Source organism: Carcharodon carcharias (assembly GCF_017639515.1).
Source record: "Carcharodon carcharias isolate sCarCar2 chromosome 36 unlocalized genomic scaffold, sCarCar2.pri SUPER_36_unloc_5, whole genome shotgun sequence".
In the NCBI taxonomy this organism is placed as follows: domain Eukaryota; kingdom Metazoa; phylum Chordata; class Chondrichthyes; order Lamniformes; family Lamnidae; genus Carcharodon; species Carcharodon carcharias.
Genome location: NW_024470753.1, coordinates 518252 through 528120, shown reverse-complemented (window position 1 = coordinate 528120; position 9869 = coordinate 518252). Strand labels below are relative to the sequence as shown.

The 9869-nt window shown below is 43.0% G+C and overlaps 1 long non-coding RNA gene across 1 annotated transcript; it reads left to right on the top strand.

Annotated features, from left to right (window-relative positions):
- Positions 1-247: 247 nt before the first annotated feature.
- LOC121274458 lies at positions 248-6232 on the top strand. Its single transcript, XR_005942259.1, has 3 exons — positions 248-271; positions 5949-6044; positions 6180-6232. It is a non-coding gene; the product is annotated as an uncharacterized LOC121274458 (long non-coding RNA).
- Positions 6233-9869: the final 3637 nt, after the last annotated feature.

The window sequence follows — 9869 nt, the reverse complement described above, 5'->3', positions numbered from 1 at the left end:
GCACGGCTTTTGCTGATTTGAGATTATAATCCGATCGCTTCTCCTGTGGGAATTCCAGAAACGAATGAATTGACCAAGCAGCAGTTTGCTCTGCCCATGTCTGACCTGATGCCCTGAGGACTTCCTGCGGCCCGGAGTCGACACTGAGGACTACCCAGGGCAAATCCGCCCCGACTTTATACAGCCATGCCGCCACTTCTGCTGGGCCTGTCCTGCCGGTGGCACAGGACGTACCCAGGGATGGGTAAAGATGCTGTCTTGGACTTTATCTGTGAGTCATGAATCCGTGAATATGGCTTTGCCTGTCTCTTGCTTGACCAACTGCGAGGCGGCTGCCAGATGTTAGTTAGGGGAATTGTACAGGGTTTGGGCAGGGCTGAGTTTGCTGCGTTGCCTTTTCTGGTCGATGCTGGATGGCGCGTCAGGTTTTAGAATTTGTAGCAGGTTCATACATCTGGGTGGTTCACTCGGTCATTACAGATGGTGGTTAACACTGAACCACATTGCTGGTATCATATGCAGGGCAGGCCAGGTAAAGACGGCCAATTTGCTCCCCTAAAGCGAACCAGCGGGACTTTAATGGAAATGGACTTTTATTTCTAGATTTTTAAAAATTAATATTCCACCCCCCCCCCCCCCACAGTGTGAATCAAACCAGGTCGCCAGAGCATTACCCTCGGTGACCCCTTGGGTTACTAGTCCAGTGACGATAAACGATGCCACCGCCTCTGCTAAATATCCTATTTGCCTATTACTTGAATAACCCTTCAGTCAATTGCAGTGAATGGTTCCATGTCTTTGGCTTTACAACGGGTTCATCTAAAGTTTGAAATGTAAATTTGGGCATAGGCAGCGCAGTTTTCTATCTGCACCAATAACTCCAAATCAATTAATTTCCCAAAAATGCAATGCGTTCTTCTTTCCCAACCTGAGAACGTTGCAATCTGATTTTAGAAACTCGAAGTGGGATTCAATGTGGGGTGTGAGGAACTTACACCAGACAGATTTGGAGTTTTCAACATCACAAGAGCCCCAGGGTATTCTCATCCCGCTGTGAACTAATTGGACGGTAGCAGGGTTTGATAGGGGGAAATAGACGCATTAATGAAACACAGAGCAAATTAAAGATGTAGTGTCACTTAATAATATTGTGTCAAGTTTCTGTTTTTTTACCCGTAGTGTTTTACAATAAGTGACTTAGACTGTAGTATATTAAATTCCCCCTGATCTGGAGCAGGGTCAATAGGTCGCGCTTGCCTTGTCTCTCCCCTTGGCCCAGTTAGCTCTTCATTCCATCGCAGTAGTGCTTCCACCCGAGATTTACTTACAAACTGCAGCCCAAATCATCCATGAGGTCAATTGCCAGAGGGATTTTAAAAACGATCTGTCTAACTTGGGATTTGACTGAAGGCTGATTGAGAGAAACGAATGTCAGTTTATTGTGAACTCTGCATGTGAGGGCAATAGAATTTAAAAGGTGAAGCAGGATTTCAGGGAGAACCAGCCTGTTATACCAATGACTCAGGGTGAGGTTCATCAGTGACTCCACATCTCTGCAAATTACACCATCATTACGAGTTAGAATAAGATAAATATTTATTAAATGCAAAAATCTTCGAAATATTTGAACGTTCCTATGATGCAGGCTCTAACTGTCGGTTTAGCATTTGTAAATCAAGCTGAAGCTTTTACTCATTGTGAGACATTAAGCCGAGGCTCTGACTGCCCCCCTCGTGTATATGTGAATGATGCTATGGCACAAGTTCTAAAATGGGGCAGGGAGAGGCGATTTCTTCCAAGTTCCTGAGCTAATATTTACCTCTTAAGAATGAAAGCTGCAGTGGCGGGATTTTAACCCGGGTCCCTAGAGAAAGCATTACCCAGGGAATCGGGTTTACTAGTGCAACAGCAATACACAAAACCATCACCTCCCCTGCACAGTTAGGATTTGTGAAGTGGAACTCTCTGCCTGAAAGGGCCGTGAAAGCAGATTCACTCGGGGCTTTCGAAAGGGGAATTAGATAAATACATGAAGGGGAAACATTTGCAGGGCGATGCGGGAAAGAGCGGCTGGAGAGTTGGCAATAAAGGCACAGATCGTTCAAACAGCCTGCACAGGTAGGAATGCCCCCTCTTGTACTTTGCACTTCTCTGAATTGCCACTTTAATTTAAAGGAAGGAATGTATTCAACAAAGTAGGAAATGCTGTGATTCAGTTCCTAACAATAAAGATGATTAATCAGAAATGTAATCTTCCCTGAGAGAAAAATAGGAGTGTGCTCCATGAACATTTTTAGTCATTGAGAAGAGGAGAGTGTTTCAAATAGAGCATTAGAGTAAATTATTATCTCTTGAATAAAATCAAGTGCGCAAAGTCAGCGCAGAAGAACAGGAAAGGAAGGATGAATGAGAGAACAAACAATATTTGAGCAATTACTTTTGATGAACCTATTTACGTTACTACCTTGATACAGTTCGTATGTGATTAAACTGAATGGACTGGTGAATGGTTTCTGGCTGGGCCTGTAGACGGTGGGGGTGTGGGGAACGGCACAAACAAATGCTTATACAGCGAGAGTTTAACTGTGGGCCCGGCGGCGCTTAATTTTCCACAAAGGCCAATATTTTGAAATGTTTTCTTTTTCTTCCCTACCTGCGCATATTCACCAGAGGTTGGATTCGGGATGAGCTCCATAACCTGTGGAGGCTCTAATTTTTTTCTCTCTTGCTCAGTCAGTGTGTCTCAGCCAGTATTTCCCCAGTCTCCGTCGGTTCAAACATGCCCTGCGGGGAGCCGCGCTAACCTGAGCTGCCACATGGGGAGCTCAGTAGCTGGACTCATCCTCTGGTACAGACGGTGGGAGCGAAATGACACGATGCTGGTTTACAGAGCGGGCAAGCACCTCCTAGCACAGGGGAGAATTTCCGGTGAGGTTACTGGCAAAGTGGGTAATTATTCACTGCTCATTGCATTTACCCGGAGAAATGATTCTGGAATGCATTACTGTGCAATCCGTAATTACCAGAAGAGGGCACTAATATTTGGAAATGACTCCCAGTTAGTGAATACAGGTAAATTTCATCATCATTATATTAAAGCAGGCATTTCTACAGCAATTGTAAGTTCCTGGTTTCAGCTGTTAATGGGGTTTCTGTTACATTTAACAAGTTAGAGTGTTCCCCCACCATATTCCTCCTGACCCCACGGGAAGATGAGATTCCTTCGATGGAAAGTGCCCCGTTGTTCTGTTTGATCAAAGGCTCGTCCCCCGATTCCTTTCCTGTCCGCTGGGAAGTTTCCGGGAGGGATATCGAGGGTCAGACCGATTCCGGGACGATTGAGTCAGACGGGACCGACACCATTAGGAGTTGCACCAGGATCTCGGTGGAAACTTGGAGCAGGGGCGCTCCCTGTACTTGCGCCATTCAAATCAACTCCAGTGAAAATATTCTCAGTGCAAGTATCTCATTTCAGAGAGGTAGCTATTAACAGTCACCTTTTACCAAGCTATTTACTGCTGATGTGAGGCTGTACTGAGAGTGGTGAACTTTGTAAATTACAAGTGCCGCTCTTTCCGTATGTCTGTGAATGTATAATCATTTCATCATCGACCTATCACAGACCTCTCAAACTTTTGGAGTTTTCTGAAATTTTAAAACAGCCTGTTCTCTCTACCCATAGAGCTGATGATACTCAGTCACTGAGATAGATTTTTGGACACTAAGATGATGAGGGAGATGGGGACTGTGAGGGAAGATGAAGTTGCTGTACAATATGGGTCATGATGTTATTAAATGGCGGAGCAGCCTCGAGGGCCTCAGTGACATCTTCCCGCTTCTATGTATTTGTACTCGCCTCTGGTCAGCCCATGATGATGTGACTCGATTGCAGTGGCTCAGTTGTCGGTGTGTAAAACTGAAAGGAGAGTTCACATTCCCACACCACTCTGTCTTCCCATGCCTGCCTTAAATTATCTATTCACCTCACTGTCTGTCTATCTACATAATATTCACGGCATTTCTGTCCTTCTCAGTTAGAAATTGCTGTAGAGTATATCTGATCTATTTGCCTATCTTTTTATCTGTTTATCCTGGTGTCTCTGTCACTCTCTCTCTCTCCCTCTTTTATTCCAACTCTTTCTGTCCTAGGGTGGCACAAGATGTATGCTGCATCGGTTGATCTGTTTATCCATCCCTCTCTCTATATATACAGCTCTCCCTAAATTCAGCTTTATCTGTCATAGGAACATAGGAGCAGGAGTAGGCCATTCAGCCCATCGAGCCCGCTCCACCATTCAATAGCATCATGGCTGATCATGCACGTCAATGCACTATCGCCAAATCCCTTTACATCTTTGTTGGTTAGAAACCTGTCAATCTCTAAACACATTGAATGACTCACTTTCCACAGCACTCCGTGGCAGAGAATTCCAAAGATCCACACTCCTCTGTTTAAAAAAGAAAAATCTTCATCTTGGTCCTGACTGGCTTCCCCCTTATTCTGAAATTGTGAACTCCGGTTCGAGAATCTCTCATAGGGAAACATTTTCCCTGCATCTTCCCTCTCTATCCCTTTCAGTATTTTGTAGGTTTGAATGAGATCACCTCTCATGCTTCGAGTCTCTGCAGAATGCAGGCCTCTACTCCCCAATCTCACTTCATCGGAGAATCCTTCCATCCCGAAAACAGGCCTGGTAAACTTTCGTTGCGCTCCCTCTGTGGCAATGATATCCTTCCTAAGTTAAGGCGCAAAAAATTACATACAGTGCTCCAGGTGCAGCCTAACCAATGTTCCATGGAATTGAAAAAGACTTTGCTACTTCTGTACTGAAATCCACTTGCGATAAAGGCCAACATACCATTAGCCTTCCTGCTTGCATCTGCTTGTTAGCCTGCAGTGACATATTGACAAAATCACACAGATTCTTTTGTACATCTCCACTTTTTATTTACTTGCTGTTTAAGACAAACTCTGGGCAGCTGTTCCTCCTACCAAAGAGGAGAACCTCACATTTGCCCACATTATATTACATCTGCCATATCCTTGCCCAATCACTTAAATGTCTAAATCCTCTTGAAGTGTCTTCTTCACAACACCGAGCCTTGTGTAATCGGAGAATTTTGAAATGTGACGTTTGGCTCTCACTTCCAAATCATTGATATATGTTGTGAACAGCTGGACCCGAGTACGGATCCCTGTGTTACCTCACGTGTCACAAACTGACAACGCGGGAATGGCCACTTTATTCCTACCCGCTGTGTTCTGCCTGTTGACCAATCGTTAGTCCAGTACATTAACTCCTATCCTATGTATTTTAATTTTAACAACCAACCTGCAGGTGTGGTATAAGCCTGTTTGTAACTGTCTCTCTCTCTCTGTTCTTTCCATCTCTGTCTGTTTCTTTCTTCCTTTCTCCTTCTCTGTCCGCCTGTTTCTCCCTCCCTCTCTTTTTCGCTCTCTCTCTATTTGTCTGTCGCGCTCTGTCCCCATCTATTGTTGTATCTATTGAACTCTTTATCTATAACTATCTGTCTATTCTCTTGTCAATTTCTGTGCTGGTTCAATGGTGCACCATAACATTTCTTCTACATTTATCTCTCTCTCTATATACATATATAGATATAATCTAAAAGTCTTTCTTTCTATTTCCCCAAGCCATCAATTTATTTATTTCTATCCTGGTGAAACGGCACTGTATAATGTATCTCTCTATCAGACCATTCATGTCCTACTTGAACAGCGTTCTATTCCAGCTTTCCTCTACCTATTACTCTCGTTCTCTCTATTTCTCTATTAAACAGTGTTATTTAAGATCTCTGCTCTTTTCCAGGATGGTAAAATATGAAAATCTGTTTTCGTTTTAGGCTGAAATTACACATTGAGAATTTTTTCAAAAATTTTCTAATTATTTTCCACAATTTCTTTAATGAAAGTTTATATCTTGCAGATTCACCGCTTCCGGCGAGTGTGACGTCGGCGGCGCTTCTACTTCTGGAGCTGATCATTGTCGCTGGGAAAAGGAGCTGCAGGAACCGGCAGACAGGTGGCGATTGTTGGGAGACGCTAAAACTTCACGGCGCTCTCAATCTATCCATTTATCAATGGGTTATTGACACTTTCAGCGGTTCAGTGTGAAATGTGGCTATTTAAACTCGGTTTGTATTTCCCTTTCTCACAGGCAACATTAGCATTGATAAGAAACTGACAGATTCCAGAGAACACCGACAGGGTGAAGAGGTAAAATATTGGAAGCAGCGTTACCATAAAGGCGTGGATATTTTTAACTGATTTTTAATCAAAGTTTTACAATTAATAGATGTTATTGTACGATTCTAGTGAAGAAAACTCAGAGTGAGCTCCACAGCAGAACACAGACTCCAGTTTTTAAGATTAATGAGCGATAGAATCGATGGGCTTAAATGAAGAAAAAATTCAAAAGGGTCGATGGAGAGGAAATGTTTTCTCTGGTGGGGGATTCGAAACAAGGGTATAGAACCTTCAGTATAGAGCGAGGCCCTTCAGCCGTGTGGGCAGGAAGACCTGATTGGAAATCTGGAAATCGCTCCCCCAGAAAGCTGGTGAAGCTGGGGATTGATGTAAACTGTCAGAAATGAGATTGAGAGATATTTCTTATGTAAGGGGACAAAGAGTTAGGGAACTAAGGCGGTTAGCTGGGAGTTAAAGTACATATCAGTCAGCATCTACTTGACTGGACTGCAACGGCTGAATGGCCGCGTCCTATCCAATGATGATGGTGTGGGTTATGTGAACACATTATGATTTGCATTCACTCCACAGAAATGTTACACTCGCCTGGCCTTTAACCACGATCCCACACTCTGATGGGCGAGGAAAGAGTTTGCTCACAGGCTTCTTGCCAGGCATGACGTCTTTTAGGACGTTTCCTCGGATGGCTTGAAAATCTGAAAACCCACTGGCGAAAATTCTGGTGCACACTCGACGCAATTTTGCGATTATGCCCGAAATGGAAACGAAATTCTTTCCTGATGGCCTCCATTCTAACGAAGAAATATCGCCTGCATTTCCACTCCAGCCTCTCCAGGTTTCTACTGTCTTGTAATGGTGTTTATGACTGCATTGTACATTATTATGCAACATATGTGCAGTATATAATTCAAGTAACCTTTGCAACGCATCTGTGTCCAAACTGCCACTATATTGAAAGAGTATTGAAATGAATTGTTAGCCTTGCTATTCCTTTTATTTTAATGTATCACACCAGGTGCAATCAGAGTATCTCTGAGACCAAGTTACAAAGATATTTAGAGAGCGAATTTGTAAGGCGTTGAAATTGGGTTAAGGAATGAGAAGGTTGCTCCTGCAATGGCTGCGATTTTGGCTGCTTTAATATCTAAACTGAAGTGTTAGTGGACAAGTTGATCTCACTGGTTGTATCTTGGGAGTGAACATGGTTGCATTTACTCTTTAAAGGTAATTGTTTACAATCCAGCTGCCTCCTCGATAATGCATTTCAGTGGCCTTTACCTCCAAAACTCAGAGAATCGCAGCCACTTACAGCGCAGAAAGTGGTCCTGCTGCCGGTCACGACTGCGTTGGATCAACGAATGAGGCCTTCAGTCCAACACCCCAGCTATATCCTCATTAACTTTAGATGTAGTCCTCTTATAGTACAACTCCAAGTAAATGTTAGCGTCTATATTGCTTACAGCACAACCTGTCGGCTGCGCCTAAAATAGGTCAGCTCACGAAATTAATCATTCGCAAGCGTTAACAAAAATACCACCCGCCCTCCCCCAACCCCCCCCGCACCCCACCCCTCCCCCCCACCCCCACATTGGAAGATCAGTCAAATGTGCGAGTAAAATGGAGGTGATGGTTCAGTGATATGGTATATTTCCATGACAGCTTAAATTACATAAATATTAAAACGCCAGATTGGAAACTTTGATGTGATGATGACAGGGTGATTGGGTTGGTTATTAAACTCTGGTCTGATTATCTATTGTGATTCCTGTTCCTAACGGATAGATATGTTGCCAAATTAATATCGGCTTATTCTGCTGTAAAAATATATTCTAGATAGATGTTGTCAAAGTGAATTTGGAGGCAATTGTTACAAGATGTAGATGGAAAAGGTCATTCCGGCAAACTCAGCTTGAATACACGATAAGTTTCTATGCTCCTCAAATAGGGCAACAATTGTTAATTTAATAGTTCAAGGGGGGGGGGGGGGGGGGGGGGTGGTGGTGGTTACGGGTCATGAAGGGTGTTGTGCACTTTCAATTCCAGCTCCACTTCTCCACAGATCACAATAATAGTGAAAATGTTTAATTTCCTCACCAAACTGGGCAGTTGTTTACCTTTGTTACTGCTTTACTCAGAATAAATATACTTTAACCAGCCTTCTTTTATTAAACACAAAATAATCGTTTTATTATCAAACAAGCTTTTTTAAAGAAATAATTTACAAACTGGTTAACATACAATTTGTAATTTGGAAGTTCAACGATTTTCCATCTTCTTTAAAAAGAGATATCCTAATATCCTTACACTCACAAAGACAAAACTGGAGAATGTAAACAGGGTATCTGCAGAGACTGAAGTATGGGGGCGTTTTTAAAAAGGATAAAGGTGTAAAATGTCTCGACTCTGTTGATCTAACAAGTTTATGGTTACAGTGGATATGGAAGTCCTTTCAGGTGGATGCTTGGTGCTGTACTGTCTTTGATAACCCTCGCTGGTCACAATTTAGAGACTTTCAAAATATAGATCAGCTATCCTTTGAGAATTTTCTGACAGAGCGTGAGCTCACTCTGATCTGCATGAAATATAAGAGGGAGAGAGTGAGTCTTCCTTATGCAGCCTGTCTCCAAGGTGCACACATATGTACACATATGCACACACACACACACACACACACATATAAACAAACAGACAAGCATGCAAACATGCACACACGCATATGCACATAAACAAACACACACACATGCACACATGCACACACACACACACACACACACACACACATACACACACACACACATACACATGTACACATGCACACACACACACTGAAGCTGAGTTCAAAAGTAATAACATGTTCAGTGAATTCTTCTCTCAGGCCAGGTGCTTTCAAACAGCCATCCAGATTCTCCAGCCTGGCAACAGCAACTCCTTAAGCTATGGTTTAAAAAGGTGACTCTTCTTTCACCAGGGGTCCCTGATGGACACATAGCTGTTGACTTTTGTTTTACTATCACGTTCGCAGTCTGGGGTTAAACTTGTAGGCTTTTAAGAACAACTTAGGAGGGAAGAGTGTCCGAAAGTAACTGGCCTTCCAATTTTCCTAAATATGTGTTCCTTACATTGGCTTCACAGCCCTCTCCCTGCCCATGTCTCCTATACTTGTTACCCAGAGAACCATTCCCAATAATACTCACTTTGTGTGTGAAATATCCCCTTAAATCACTTCTCAGTTTGTCTTTTAATAGTTTGACCCACTAATTCTCTCGGGACATTGGAGAAGGTATGAAGCCATTGAGTTCCTCCCTGGAGCTGGTGCGGCCATTGAATCAGATCACAGTTTATCTGTCCCCCTCTGTCTGAAGAATTGTAAAAGCGTATATATATATATATATATATATATATTTCCGTGCGTGTGTGTGATTCTGACATCATCCAGCAGAGGGTACACTGGTAAAGGTGTGTGTGAGTCTGATTCTGAAAGTGTCCAGCAGAGAGATAGATCAGTAAAGAGAAAGTATGCAAGAGGGTTTCAACTCTGTTTGTGTTATTCTTCTAATAAATTACCTGGGTTGACTAGAGTGAGATTGACATTAACTCTGCCTGCTCTCTCTGTTTGTGTGTGTGTGTGTGTGTGTGTGTG